General features: G+C 37.7%; 1 protein-coding gene across 5 annotated transcripts in view; it reads right to left on the reverse strand.

Moving 5' to 3' along the window:
- Positions 1-15,520, reverse strand: part of PCGF5 (polycomb group ring finger 5) — a 100,481-nt gene that overhangs the window by 43,163 nt on the left and 41,798 nt on the right. For 3 of the 5 annotated variants that reach the window (XM_055719996.1, XM_055719998.1, XM_055719992.1), the window contains exon 2: positions 14,353-14,447. The gene's annotated coding sequence lies outside the window, so the exon portion shown is untranslated. Of the gene's footprint in view, positions 1-14,352; positions 14,451-15,520 lie in introns of all 5 variants that reach the window. The other 2 variants (XM_055719994.1, XM_055719993.1) reach the window with 1 other exon arrangement.

The raw sequence follows: 15,520 nt of genomic DNA on the forward strand, positions 1-15,520 counted from the left end.
TAAAAACAAGACTTGCTACTAGATCTTAAGTCAAAACAAATTTAAAACTCCAGTAAGCTCAGCAAAAGCAATCCTCAAGAAATCTACTCATGCCTGTTATGATGGCAGAACCAGCAAACAAAGAGGCTTGAAAGGAAATAGGAAAGTAGCAACCAAATTGCCTCATCTTTTACAAGACAAATTAATGACATTCACAATGTCTCAGGGAGTTAACTACCCTACTTCAATCGATTTTCAACAGGAGTTCTGTTTCCAGCTCTCACAAGAATAAAACCTTTAACTTAATAACACAATGTTGGATGGACTCCATTTCATTTGAACTGCATGGGAAGACTCTCATTCATGGGAACCATCACTTTGTCTGCGAATTAAAACAGGAGGCTTCATTGGAGGAAATAAAAAATAGATAGTTGTGAATTTCATTTTTAACTTGTAAAATAAATAATGGTTTTTCTGGATAAATTAAGAGAAAATAGGGGGCAGACCAATATACTCTAACCTTAGCTTCACATCCTCATATGATCTTTTTTGACAGCAATTTAGTGTATATATATAAAAAAAAAGTCAAATTGTGTGCAGCAGTGTGTTCCACATGATCCAATCCATCCAATCATATGACTCTAGTCACTGCTGAATTTGGCCTACTGAGTTAGATAAAAGGCATTGTCTCCATCTTACTCTAAGAATAAGCAAAACCAGAAATTATTTATGCATTCTGGATGGTCATAACAGTTCACATTAACAAAGAGAGTCACCCCAAATAACACTTTACTGAAAGCATGATCTTGAAATGCTAGTAATTTTTATCCAACATACTAATGGAAAAAGTTTAAGTAAAACTGATACATTTAATTGATTCTTCATGTAAATAACATGCCAGTTTTGGGAGAGACAAGCTCAGGATTCTAGCCAGAAGCTATTCTTAAGTGAACAATCACTCCTCAGCCCGTAACTTGGCATCATATGCCAGTTCTGCAGTCACATTAGCTTGTGAAGTTGACTGCTGGTTTCCCAACTTTAGTCCCATGACTGCAGTAGATCAGCAACGTTTTCATTAAGTGGTGCCTGTGTCTAACATTATCATCACTGAGTATTTGAAAAGGAAAGATGTATAAAACACTTCTCAATATGCAAAAAAAAATACTGAATTTTTTTTGCAATTCCAAAATCACGGCCTTCAGACTCTGCCTGCATGTAAACAGCATGTTCTGGGTTGATATGCATTTAATTAGACTGAGCACAAAATCAACAAAAAGCTGTGAGACTACGTTTACCATCCCTGCATATTGAGCTTCCTTGTCGTAATGCCTGGAAGTCTGGGTTCAGCACAGTACTTACAAGATCACGTGCATTTTAGCTGAGTAGGCTATGGCGGTTTGGACTGTCTTTCTCGGCTCTGGACAGAGCAGGGCTGAGTCCCTCCCACAATCCTGCTTTTAAAAAGCTGTACTGTCTGCAGAAGTTCGTTCTCACATTACTAACTTGTCCAGTCTCATCAGCTAGACAAGATCATGAACTCGTTTGCTAGAAAATTCTGCATGAAGAAAATGACAGCAATAACTGTAGGGAGTACTTTAGGAGATTACATGGTTTTGAGTCTAAGAAATCAGTTCCTAAGCACAGGCAAAGCCCTTCTAGATATGATTTTGTCTGGATAAAACAAAATAATGTCTGTTTTGGTCCTTAAATATCTAATGGCACTTACTGAAAAGGTCTGATAAATGCTCAGACTGGATTGTTTTATTACAATTCTTGCTTTATGTTTAGAAAAACAGATCTTTATTTCCTCTTTAAAAAGCTGTCATTTAGCAAGAATCACATTTTTGCTAAATCCACTACATTCTCCTGCAGGGGTATCTATACTTAAATGGAATTGAACTGTGTTTATATTTAATATTTAGGCCCTGATTCTACAAACACTACCATTCGTGCCTCACTGTGCATGCCCATAGTCCATGCAAATCTACAGTCCAGCTCACTAAAGCAGGTAGCTGACTATTCACTTGCATCACGCTTAGGAAGTCCATGCAGCAGTGTACACATGTATGTAAGTCACCTCCTTATATTTTATAAAGGTCTATAAAATAAGCAGAGAGCATGCACCATTCTTTAGTATTTATTCATACCTCACTGCTATTTCTAATTTGTATTGCAAGAGTTCCAAATCCTATAGTCATTGTCAAACACTAAGAGACGAGATTTATCTCATATACAGTACCTCAGCTTGAGGTTGCCTGCTGCCTCTTATTTTCTTTTTAACAGTGTCAACACATTAAAAAAAAACCAACAAAAAACAACCAAACACCAAAACAAAAGCCCCCCATCAAACAACCAAAACCTGTCCAAACCTTTTCACTTTCAAAATTTTTCACGATTGGTACTGAACCAAGCTGCCTGTTAAATACATTTCAAGAATGTTTTTCTAAAATGACAAACTGTTGTAAAGATACTATACAGTATCTGACCTTTCTATATTAGTGCAACCTGTATACACCTTGCTGAGGTTTTTTACATGTGACTATTTTCTTCAGTGCTGTGATAAGTTTAGGTTCTGGAGGGTTAAAGCAAAGTTTCACCTATCAATTTACATGGCAAATCTCACTCCACTCCCTCATCTAATATCCTTGGTATGCTTTTAAGAATAAAAGGCATAATACTCTTAAAATTATTTCCCAAATGCATAGATGGAATATGAATTTTTGACAAGGTATTTGGCTTATGAGAACTTGTTGATACATTTAACACATAGCCTCCTCCTATCATCATCATGCTGTCTACTTAATAATTCACATTTAAATATAAGACCTTAGTTGCCACAGCTCAGTAGGAATAAAATTAAGGAGATTTACATTTTCCTGCTGAGAAATCTGCAATGTCGTCTAGTGTTTTATCCTTGTGTCTTTTAAACTTGTCAGAAACACTGGTGCCATCATAACCCTCCATCAGTCAGCAACTAATGTATGTATTTCAGGGCAATGCCTTCCACTAAGCAGCAACTTATCAAAACCATGAGAGAAACCATTTGTTACAAAATATATCAAAAAGAGGTACCTTCGAACATAGACTGCCAATTTACAACTTTATCCGATATAAAATCTATGGTACAAACTTCTTCATTGTATCTGCGTCTCTCTGCATTTGTACTAGTGAAGCAATCCCCCCCACCTTCCTTTAAAAAAAAATAAAATTAGTGAATAATGTAAAAAATGCAAACCCATTTAAAAAGCCCTCAAAGTGAGGTATTGAAACTGCTTCCTAATAATCCAAATTCACATTAGTGTCCCTCATTCAATAAGGACAAATAAACTTTATTTATAATAAGGACATATAATAAATTTTAGTACAAAGAGACTTAATAATATTCCTGAAAACTACAACTTTTGGTACAGTTAATGTTGTGCTAACAAAACCACATAACAAAGCTTGTTATGAAGAAGAGAAATGGAAAGTATACAGAAAAGTATACAGAAAGTATACAGTATATAGAGTACATACAGTCATTTTTTGATGAAGGAAAAAGTAGCTCCATAGTTTGTCTCGAGTCTAGGACCCCCCACCCAAATCTTTAGAAACATAATTTTTACTTAGTAACAAGGTCAATATTATTAATTTTAGAGCAAATATCCTCACTATGAACATGACCTTTCAATGATGTCCATTGATGTCCAAATCACTGGCACTGATGTAAACAGGAGCCAATTTAAACAGCGCTTAGTGCTCAAAGAGTAATAAACTTGTAACCACTTATAGTATTCTTGGAATTCATTTAGCATAGACAAAAAATCATGAAGATCCATACTTCTTTGGTAAGTGTCTCTTCTTCAAAACCACAGAACACAGTAACATTAATCAGACAAGATGCAAATATTGACAATAAAGAGTGAAAGGTAACTGCTATTCTACCACATAATTTTCTCAGTTTACGATTTTATCGTACAAAGTGCTTGAAGAGCCACTAAAATGATTAAGGGATTGGAGCATCTGTCATATGAGGAGAGGCTGAGAGAACTGAGATTATTTAGCCTTGCTCAGGGGGGTTCTTATCAATATGTATAAATAACTGACAGGGGAAGTAATACAGAGCAAGAGACTTCTCAGTATCATCCAGTGATAGGACTAGAGGCAGCAGACACCAACTGAAATATGGGAACCCCCCTTTAAACATAAGGAAAAAAAATCCACTGTGAGGGTGGACAAACACTGGAATTATTTGCTTTGGTGAGGCTGTGGAGTCTCCACCCTTGGCAATTTGTCTAGTTGACCCTGCTTTGACTAGAGGGGCTGGACTAGACAAATGCACAACGAGATGGACTGAAAAGTGGCTGAACTGCTCGTCTCAAATGGTTATGATCAGCAACACGAAGTCCAGCCGGAGGGCAGTCACAACTGGGTACCCCAAGGGTGGATAGTGGGGCCAGTACGGCCTAACAACATCATTGATGACCTGGTGATGGGACAGAGTGCATACTCTGCAATTTTTCAGATGATGTAACGTTGAGAGCAGTAGTTAATACACCAGATGGTTGTGCCACCACTCACAGAGACCACAAGAGGCTTGAGAAATGGGCCTTCAGGAGTCTTACAAAGTTCACCAAGGGCAAGTGCGAAGTCTGTGCTTGCAAGGAATAGCCCCTGCACCAGTACATGCTGACTGACAGGCTCAAAAGCAGGTTTGCAGAAGAAAACCTGGATTTCCTGGTGGACATGAAATTAAACATGAGCCAGCAATGCACATTTCAGTAAAGAAGGCTAACAGCCACCTGGGCTTATTACCAGCAGGTCAAGAGAGGTGGTGAGACACATCTGGAATGCTGTGTCCAGTTGTGAATTCCAAGTAAAAGAGACAAAGACATACTGCAGCGAGTTTAGTGAAGGGCCACAAAGATGACTGGGGGATTGACATCTATCACATGAGGACAGATTAAGAAAGCTGGAAGTGTTTAGCCTGCAGGAAAGAAGGCTCAGGGGCAATCTTACTGTTGTCTATAAATTTGTGATGGAGGATGGAAGGAGGAGTAAAGAACACTGAGCAAAAGTCTTCTCAGTGGTGCCCAGTGAAAGAACAAGAGACAATGGACACACTGAAACACAGGAAATTCCATTTAAACATTAGGAAAGGAAGGGTTTTATTGGGAGGTCGGTTGAACAGTGCCGTATTTTTTTTATTATTATTTTTTTTTGCCCAGAGAGGCTTCGGAGTCTTCATCCTCAGAGATTTTCAAAACCCCAACAGATAAGGGCCAGAGCAACCTGCTGTAGTTGACCTCGCTTTAAGCAGGGGCAGTGGAATTGATGACCTCCAGAAATCCTTTCTAACCTCAAGGTTTCTGGGATTCTGTGAGATACTAACCAGTTACTCAGTAAGTTTGGAATATGCTTGCTACTTGCAGGTCTAGGCAACCTGTGAACAGAAGGTGTTAGCGATTCCAGTTTGAGTCTGAATTGTATCAGAGGCGTATGCCATGGTGAATGCTGGGGTCTTGTTTCATGGCCATGACATTGGTCCCTTGTCAGCGTGCAGCACGGATACTAGGAATACACCCAAGCATGCACTGGCTCTGTCACCTCCTTGTCTTCATTAGCCTATGGGATCCACTGTGGTGAGCACCATAATGTAAATTAAACAAAAGCTACTGAGTTTTCCTAAAAATCCTTATAGATCAGTATCACTATATTACACAGCAGCTCTATGCCCATTCCCATTTGCCCCATGACATGTCTAAAAATTTTGAATTATGAAGAAGCTACTGTACATGCGAAACAATTTAAGGTTAGATTTACCATTACAGTAAGCTTCCTGCAATAATGCATAACAGCAAAACACAGTCCGTTTAAACTTGGTTAACAGCCGCTTTGCCTGTTTCAGCTTCCCTCTTCTTTCCCTTCAATCAAGTTTTTCCATTTCTCTTATCCTTTGTTTACTGCTAGGGATTTCTACTTTTCTTAGAGGCACCAAATTTTAACTCAAATTCTGATGAAGAAATTTACCTGTTAGCTTCCAGAAAAATAATTGTGTTTTCAAAATATTACAGTTTTGGGGCAGAGATGTTATTCCATGTTACTTACGTAACAGGAATCTAAATCCTTCCTGAAGAGGTAAACTCCACAATCTTAAACTGCAGAATATGTCCTTCCATAGTATAGATCTCTATTCAATCAATTAAGTTTTATATTTAGTGCACTGCTTGCCTTTTGAACACCTATAGTCCAATTGTCATAGAGGAGAATGTAATTTCAGAAGTGGGTAACTCATGCAGGAAATGGACTCTCTGTTAGAGGTGGTTCGGGATGAAAATGAGGGTAACTACATTTAGGGTCTGGGCTATGTATTACTGCTATCCAGCCCTAGGGAAATCTGTGCAAATCTGTATTGACTCAAGCTTTAATTGTATTTATTTCTTGCTTTTCTTAAAGCACGAAGGAAATCATACTTCTTGGGAATTCTGGGGCAACTGTCAACTAGTATTCCCCAGCAAAACAGGTTTCCTGAGCAAAGCAGCCACAGAGTCATGCCTTCCAGTCTTCTGTGGGTAAAGGAAGAATCTATGTACTACGGGACAGGGAGGGCCAAGGGACGACAGAGGATGGAAGAAGCTTGCTTCTGCAGAAGAATAAATCAGAAGTAAATGTAAATGTTGACTGCAGGATTTAGTAAAGGAATAAACCAAAAGCTGATTAAAAAAACCCAAATTTTTTGAAAGGTAAAAGTAGATCTACTCTTTAATCTAGCGAACTCCAGTAATTATGGAAGTGAACATACAGAATGCACACCAGCATAACCTAGCCACACAAGGGCCCAGCGCAGGCTGGATCATCCCATTTACTGGAACACCTGACATTATTTTGTTGCTATTTAACAAAGCTGGCTAGAATACACTTGGTGCAAATACATCCATTCAGCTAATACACCTTCAGCTGCTGTGGAAACACACCCTTTGAGAGCCCATCTGGTCTAAAGAGTCTCCAATCTAAAGTGTGTGAAGAAAAGGATGCATTACTGAACCTGTTTTATACAAAGTGTAAAATATTTCTAGCTGGTTTTCTAATAGATTTCTGATGTCAGCCACACAGAGAGACCTGATTGCCTAGGAATTAAACTTCCAACTCTCAAATTCCAATATCATGTGTTAATCACAACATCATTCTTCATCTGAATGTTCATTCGACATGCATTTAAATCAGACAGCTAATCTCTGAGGTGACAGATTTTATTTTAAAAAAAAAAAAGAAAAAAGCCATACTGAACACTTAACCTACATATTGCCTCATATTGCTATTGGTACTAGGCTCCTGAAAATAATTATGATACCTGCAGTTAAGTTTTAGAACAGAATTGGTAAGGAATTACAAGTTAAGTCTCAAATTTTCAGCATATGGAGGCAAGTATAACATTTTTCAAACTAAAATATTTGAAGATAAAAAGCTGGATTCTTCAGAATTTCATACCTTATATAGTATGTGTCTTTGTATTTATAGATATATAATTTTATACACTTACAAAATGGGAGTGAAACAGAACACTGTGTTTTAATTGCATTTTTGCATTCATTTTTAAGCAAAAGCAAGTGATTACTTATGATGATAAAGAATCAGACCCATCAACTCTTCTTGCTTTTTCATGTTAACAAACATCTCATGAACGGGGATATGGCTGTTTACAGAGCCTAATCCCACACAATACCTCCATGACTTCCTGAAACAAATTATTTTTATGTCTCTATGTAAATGTACTTTTACCTCTGCTGTGATGAAGAGGTTATTGGTTAATACAGATCTAGTACTGATAGAGTGTTTTACAGCTACACATTCATTACTAAAAAGGAAATAAAAATGCAGTTACACTCATTTCCGAAGCGCAGTTAATATTAACAATCATTGAAACAGAAATACTGTCTCACTTTGTATTTGTAATTAACTGAAAGTATTTTTGGTGGCAAATAAAAAAAATATTATTACAGTTTCAAGCACACACACGTATTATGCTCTGCAGAGAGGTTTAAGGGTAACGTCTCCATCATTGCACTCTTTGCAGCATGGTTAGAAGTGTACTTGTAAACTACTCTTGTTCCACACATGCACAAGTACCACAATCTCCCAATAACTAGGAGGAAAATTGTCAAATACAGGATACCACCAGTGTCCACAGTGCATTGATAACTCTGGGAGAACAAAGTGTCATTCCTCCTAACTCCTGTAAGCATCCTGTGAGAAAATTCCAGCACTACATTATATATTAAAAAAATGTGCTGGAAGCATGTGGATGCTATTAAGTACTGAAGTGGTCCTCTGGTCTACTGCTCTATTACACCTCTTAGTCTTGAAGCTACAAAGATTGCATTATAATCCCTTGGATGCTTTGCTCTCTTTCGTTAGGTTGTGATGACCACTGCACAGGCAGAAACTGCACATATGAAAATGCCACATTTCCATTCTTCCTTCTAGTTCCTTTCTCACGCCTCCCAAACCCAGGATGGTTAGATACTATAAGTACCTTCTACTCTGTCTAAAAGTACTTCTGTACTTTATAAGCATTAGAGTGAACCCCACAGTGGAGTCAGTGACTATTTATTACTAATGACACGTGAGCAGACATGAGGAAAGAATGAAGTTTTCATGCAATATTCAAACATCATGTGGAAATAAAACTGCTCACATGGGGAATGCTGGACTGCTTACATCCCTACAGACTCCATGTCAACAAAAATAACAGCAACCTTTTTGCTCTATTCCCAAAACAGCACTGCTAGTAAACCTGCAAAACCCTTAGTAGATTCCAGCAAAAATTTCAGTTTCACTAGAGACTAATGCCAAATATGGTCTTTCAGATCTCATTTCTCTATAAAAGGAATGCATTATGTTAGACAGGAGTAGGTGGAAACATAAGACATTTAGGCAAAACATCCAAAAGACTCCTGCACAAGAAAATAAACACTCTAGTTTGAGAAAGCTGAGCATTATGCAATGCACACAACTGTGTAAGCAGCCTGTCTTCTGCAGTAAAAGGAATGAAACAGAACACTTACTGACCTAAGTACAGATTTGTGTCCAAGACAAACTTAAATTCTTATTTTTCAATTCATTCAAGTGTTGAGCAACTTCAGCGGGACACACTGCTTCAGTGGGACACACTGCTTCAGTGGGACACACTGCGTAAGTATGTACCTTAAATATCTTTGATGTGTGGATTCCCTTCTCAGTCTGGGTTAGAAATATTCATCATCTGCTCTACCATAAGAACTATAAAATGTGTTCAAAAGCACTAAGTTTATCTATAAAAGACTGTCTTCTTCTTTCCTGTCAAAGATTTTGTTATTCCAATGCTATCTATAGCTTTTTATAGACTCAGAATCATAGAATTGCTTAGGTTCAAAAAGACCTTTAAGATCATTAAGTCCAATCATGTAAGTCTCAAATGCTCTTTAAGTCATCCTGCTAAATAATTGTACCTGGGCCTGGCTAGGACATCTGCCTTTCTTCAGAGCAGCTCATACAGTGCCGTGTTTTTACATTTGTGACCAAAACAATCCTGATAACACACTAATGTTCCAGCTATTGCTGAACAGTGTTTGCACAGCATCAAGACCTTCCCTCTTTCACAATGAAGACTGAGTGGGGTGCAGTAAGTTGGGAGAGGACACAACCAGGCAGATAACCTGAACTAACCAAAGAGATATTCCATGCCATATAATGCCATGCTCAGCCATAAAAAGGGAAAAGAGGAGGGTTTAGGGAGGTTACATATTTTTGCTTGGGAACTGGCTGGGTGTCAGTCTGCCTGTGGGAGGTAGAGTGATTGCCTTTGCTTCACTTTTTGTTTTCTTTCCTTTCTCTCATCTTCCACTTATCCTTCACTTATTAAGCAATTATTTTCTTTTACCTCAACCCCACGTTTGCTTCCTTTACTCTTCCCCCATCCCACTGGTGGTTGGGGCAGGGAGTAAGCAAGCAGCTTGTGATGCTTAGCTGCCTACCAGAGTTAAGCCACAAAAATAATGTAATCAAAATTAGTCCAACCTTTCTGCTGTGTTGTCCGGTGATATGTGAGTAGGTATTGAGGATTCATACACACCTGTGACATGACTAAGCCTGTATCTGTGTTACAACCACACGTGTGCTGTCCCATTTCTCCATGGCCAGATACAGATGTGCATTGTATGACATGACCAGCACCTCTGAGCAACAGAGAGAATATGGGAGTGGGCTGGTTACCAGATTAACTACTTACCCAGGCAGCATTCAGCTCAGTCTGTAGTTTGTCTGTAGGTTAATCAGCTATATAGGAGTAACTTTGTGTAACATCATACATTGATTTTGTGTTGTCAGCAGAAAGGCTTTCAACATACTTGCCCCAAAATAAACACAAAAAGTCTACCAAAATATGGCCACCTACTGCACACGCTTTTCTCCTTGGGGAGAGGACGTGTTAAAAGCATGTGACAGATGTTAGGCACATTGTTTAATACACTGCTGGAAGACGTTTAATTAATATGGCAAGAAACACAATGTAAGATGCCATACAGAATAATGACATGATTTCATAACAGATAGATATTTCTATGAAGATACTGACTTTTTTTTTAGAATGGGAATATACTAGATATAAATGACAGTATTTTTGGGTGCCACCTCACTGATACTTGTTACTTTTACTGCACTCATAGTAAAGCACCATTTGTATTACCCAATATTTTTAATGTTCTCTCACTGAGCATGAAAATGCTGTATTACAACAAAAATTAAAAAACAACCTCTTTGCAGTAGATTTTCATCCAGAAATTTTGTGGGTAAAACAGAAATCAAAACGTACAGGCTATAAATCAGAAGTTGTTGCAGCAAATCTCTCTACTGACTTTAGGGGGGGTTGAACCTGTGGCTTCTGACTCTTCGACTCTCTCCATCAGTCACACATATGAAAAATGCTGTGAACACTGAAGCATACTGCTGTGTATCTCTTACAGGGGGCTTAAAGATTACTGTACATCTGAGGCAAAGTTCGTTCTTGCACACCACTGGAATAGGGTACAAGGATGACAATGTAGTTATTAACAAGGACATTTATCAATTATAATAAAATACTTATTTTCTACCAGTGGTATGAAAAAAATCTGCCAAAAAGAAGAGAAGAAGCCTGAGACAGGAAACCTGACTTCTTAGGATTCCTAAGCATCTGTTAGTTCTACTTACACAACACACATCCTTGTGTTACTGTTACCTTAGGGAAGCTAGGGCATACACTTCCACACAATATTTATTTTCTCTAATCTTATTATTTGCAAAATAAATATGAGATGTTCATTCAAGTCTGGCTTTCTTCTTTCAGAAAAAAACTCCTCTGGAATGCTGACCTTGGACCATTCCTCAACTTAGCTAGCTTGCTTTTATCAGTTGTTAAAACAACACATTTTAAAAGACTTAACACAGAACAAATAAGGAACAGTATTTTTACAGAAACCAAATGGCCAAGCAGATACTTAACCTACTTGGAGACCAACATGCTATGCAAATACAGTGCATAGCTCTCCCTTATATCCAGGGGCTATATTTTGCAAAGCTACAGGGCTAGCTGTTGCTTTACTTTCCACGCACTTTTTGAATACTACCAGCTATGAAGGAAGATAAAAGATGATTTAAAATTTAAATAGCCCGATATTTTACAAGGGACCCTGGCATGCCTTTATAAAGTGCTGACAAACTACACAAGATACGGTGTTCTCAAAAATGTCTCATCTGTCTAATAGCATCCTACTGCCTTCTTGATATACATGTCCCTCTATTCTGCTTTTATGGAATTAGCAATCTGAATTCTGGAGATTTTCAGGTAATCGTGTGCAGAACATTCTCTGCCAGGGCTTTGTATAATTAAACATCCAAATGTTACAGTAAAGACTGACTGCACAACCTTTACTGTAATACATATTAAGTCAAAAGAGATCACTGTGATCACCTAGTCTGAGCTGCATTAAAAAAACCCACAAACCATAGGACTTACTAATTCCCACCTGAAGTTCAATGGATTAGTCTGACTAAATCATCCTCCTTAATTTTCAAGATTACCAGCGCTGAGGAATCTACCACAATCATTAATGCTTCCAATTAGTAAAATAATAATAATAAAAAATCCTTAATTATAGTCTGAATTAGTCTGGGTTTTATTACCTCATTTGCTAAGCTACAATCATTTACTTTTCCTTTGATCTGAAAGACTGAACAATGTGGGTTTTAATATCAGTTACTTTATCTCAAATGTTTCCATTTAGTTTACCAAAGACAATATTCAGGAATGGCTTGATTACTGGCTGGAAGTGTCACCTTTGCTTTACTTTTACTAAACTGTGCCTCCGGTCTTTCATGATAAAGAATGTGTCCCAAGTCCTGTATCATTCTTTTAGGTCTTCTACCCTTTTCAATTTTTCTGCATCCTCCCTGAAGTGCAATTGCCAGAACCAAGTTCAGTATTTGAGTAGGGACTACAGGATTAACAACCACAGAAGCAATGTAATTTGACAACTGCTTGATATTCCCCTTGCCCATTCACCCAAGACTACCTTCACTCCTTTGTCTCCACTTGACATCGGCAGCTGATTATACCACAACCCTTCAAAACTCTTTTAGAAATCTGTGCTTTGTGAGGGGTGAACAAGGCACTCTGTAAATAGAATCTACAAATAGTTTCTACACAGTGATTCCTCTTTTGCTATTTATCCTATTCTTCTATTTTATTATCTCAGACCTCAGATCTGGAATATGCCCATGGAAGTGTATGAGACTTCTATTTGAACTCATCTAATTTCAGGGAGCTTAATTACATTTATATGGAATATATCAATTTTAGAATTACCCCCATGGGTTTTCTTCTGCTGTTGCCCTCATGAACACCTAAAATACTGCATACTTATTTCTGCAGTTTCAAGCAAAGAAAGAGTTGGTAGGATACAAATGCCTACACTCACTACATGCATTCTTTGGCTTCCATCTCCTTTGTGGTACTCCTTTGATTCAGTTAAGCTGTACTGTAGTCTAACACTTGAATCAAATGCCTACTGTAGGGAAATCATGATTATATTACCTTAAGAATATTGCTAGATTATATCTCCATTTCATTTCTGCTGATGTACTGGTCCTTATTCAAAGTTTTGCATCATCTAGTTAAACTACTTTTGTAATGAGCTTCTCCTCTCTCTGCTCCCTGTCCTTCCTTCTGGTCACGCTGAACACAGAACTTACAAACTTCTAGCTGCAACATTTTATACCAGCTGAAGTTGGTACTTAGCAACAGTGAGATCATCACTTGAATTTCAGTTCAGTGGGCACTAAATGTTTTTTTTTTATATAACAGCACCTATGATACAGGCCTAGAAAACATACATGGTGACTTTCCAGTGTTCTGTCTTGCCCTTACAAAGAGAAAGCACAAAGAGAAAGCTTTTGAAATTGTACCAGCAAACCCATCTACATAAGACTAAAAATAATCAAGCCATTTTCTCTAGGATTAGGTGACTGATTCCAGCCAGTCAACTTGTAATGCAAGTATACCTGGTTTTACCCTGACAAGCTTTTACATAGCCAAATTCTGGAAATACTTACTGGTCAAAAAAAGCAAATTTATTGCTACAGAAGTGAAAAAAGAGCAATTAAGGTTTCCTATATTTAAATAAGCTTTCTAGGGTTTTAAACATAATCTGATTTCAAGGGGAAAAAAATTTATTACTTTGTGTAAATTCACAGATCTAAATTCACAATTTCTGCAGTAAGTATAAAGGATTCAAATTGTAGCCCCTTAAATTAGCGGGAATGCTTTCCAGTGCCTTTAGTGGAGATATGGAGTCAGAAACAGACCAAGGTATTCTGTAGGTGAATACTGATAAAGCATTATTTAAATGCGTGCAAGATTTCAACATCTTCAGTATTAAAGACATGAATTGCCATTTGACTTCAAACTGTGGAGATGGAAGAATGCCTTTCAAGAGTGTTTACATATGGTTTTCCTTCTGATACCTGAAGAAGGATAAAAATCATACTCAAAACATTTTTAACAGTGGCAAAAAAATCTAGCACTAGAAAGTTGACCTGACTTTGTAGCTAGTTTTCATACAAACAAGTTTTCTTACATATAAGGCACTTCAACATTTGGATAAAGCATGAAAAATATCTTAGTGGATACCATGTACAACAGAGTAGGAACTATGCTAATCTGAACCCATTTAAACATAGTCTTTCTGGTAAAAAGTAATCTTTGCCCAGCCAGCACACTCAGTGGAACTATTTTACATGCTATACTCTATACTAAGTGAGGTTTGTCTTCCAGAGCAGACAGTGACCTGAATTCCAAGGAAAATATTTAGAATTTCATACCAGAACTTGTACTCCAGATTCTTCTCCACAATCCTTCTGTGATTTTCTTCTTATTCTGGAATTTATCTTCTACCTGGAGTTTTGATCAGTTCCTTCTACTTGTGACATAAGCAGGAACATGCAAAGAAAGAAAGAAAAAAAGAAAGACAATGAAAAAATAAATCCCTGAATACAAAACATTGCTAGCTCATAAACAGAAGCGTTGCAGAGAAAAGCACAAGCATAAGACCTAAAAATCAAGACTGCAAACATATGTTTACATAGACAGGAACTCCAGTCCCCCAAACTGAAAATATTTAGCACCTACTTGCTCACAGGAAAACAACTTTGAAAAAGACTCTCAGTCATTAAGCCCAGTACTCTATTGTGCATGTAATTGCAATGCAGTTCACTCCTGCAGGGGACTCCTATGAAGGTACTTCAAACTGGTATCCCGCAAAGATCTGATCTGCTGCCTTTCCTCTAGAAAAGGAATACAGCCTAAATATCTCCTCCTGCATCTATGCATGGTCCAAAAGAAGTACAAGCTGCTAGAGCACTATTCTATCACAGAGTTTTCTTTCTATTTTAGTAGCACCCAAAAAAAGTTCTGGAGCTCCTGCTCGATGCTCTGTTTCTGGGTATACCACACTGATTCATTTTGGTATATAGTGAGACAAGAGCAGCAACTGCACAGTCAGCAGTTGTACTTGCCTACCCTGTTTAGCTGTATAGCTTATAAGGAATCACTGCTTTCCTGTATTTGGTACAGGTCCAGGGACTGATGCATGCAGAGCTGGTGATTTCCAAGTGAGTGTTGCTCATGATAACATGATAAAATGAGCAGTGATGGAGTATTGGGATTTTTAGCCACTGCTTAAACATTGTGCAGCCCACAAGATACATAGAAATGAGTGATTAAAAAGAAAAGTTACTATAGTTTAGCAGCTAAATTAACATATGGGATGTACTGTAACACGTCATGTAACACTCCTGTCAGTTGACTGCATAGTCATAAACATTAATGCCAACATTTTACTTTTAGAGCAACACCACACTAAGCTGTCTGATCTACTCTGACCTATCTGCAGCACAAGCTCTTGAGACACTTATCAATATAGGATGAACTTGGCAATCTTCACACTTTTTTTACTGGTAGGAAAGCACAGGAATCAACATTTAACTACTA

This window comes from Falco cherrug, chromosome 9, assembly GCF_023634085.1.
Source record: "Falco cherrug isolate bFalChe1 chromosome 9, bFalChe1.pri, whole genome shotgun sequence".
Classification (NCBI taxonomy): Eukaryota; Metazoa; Chordata; class Aves; order Falconiformes; family Falconidae; genus Falco; species Falco cherrug.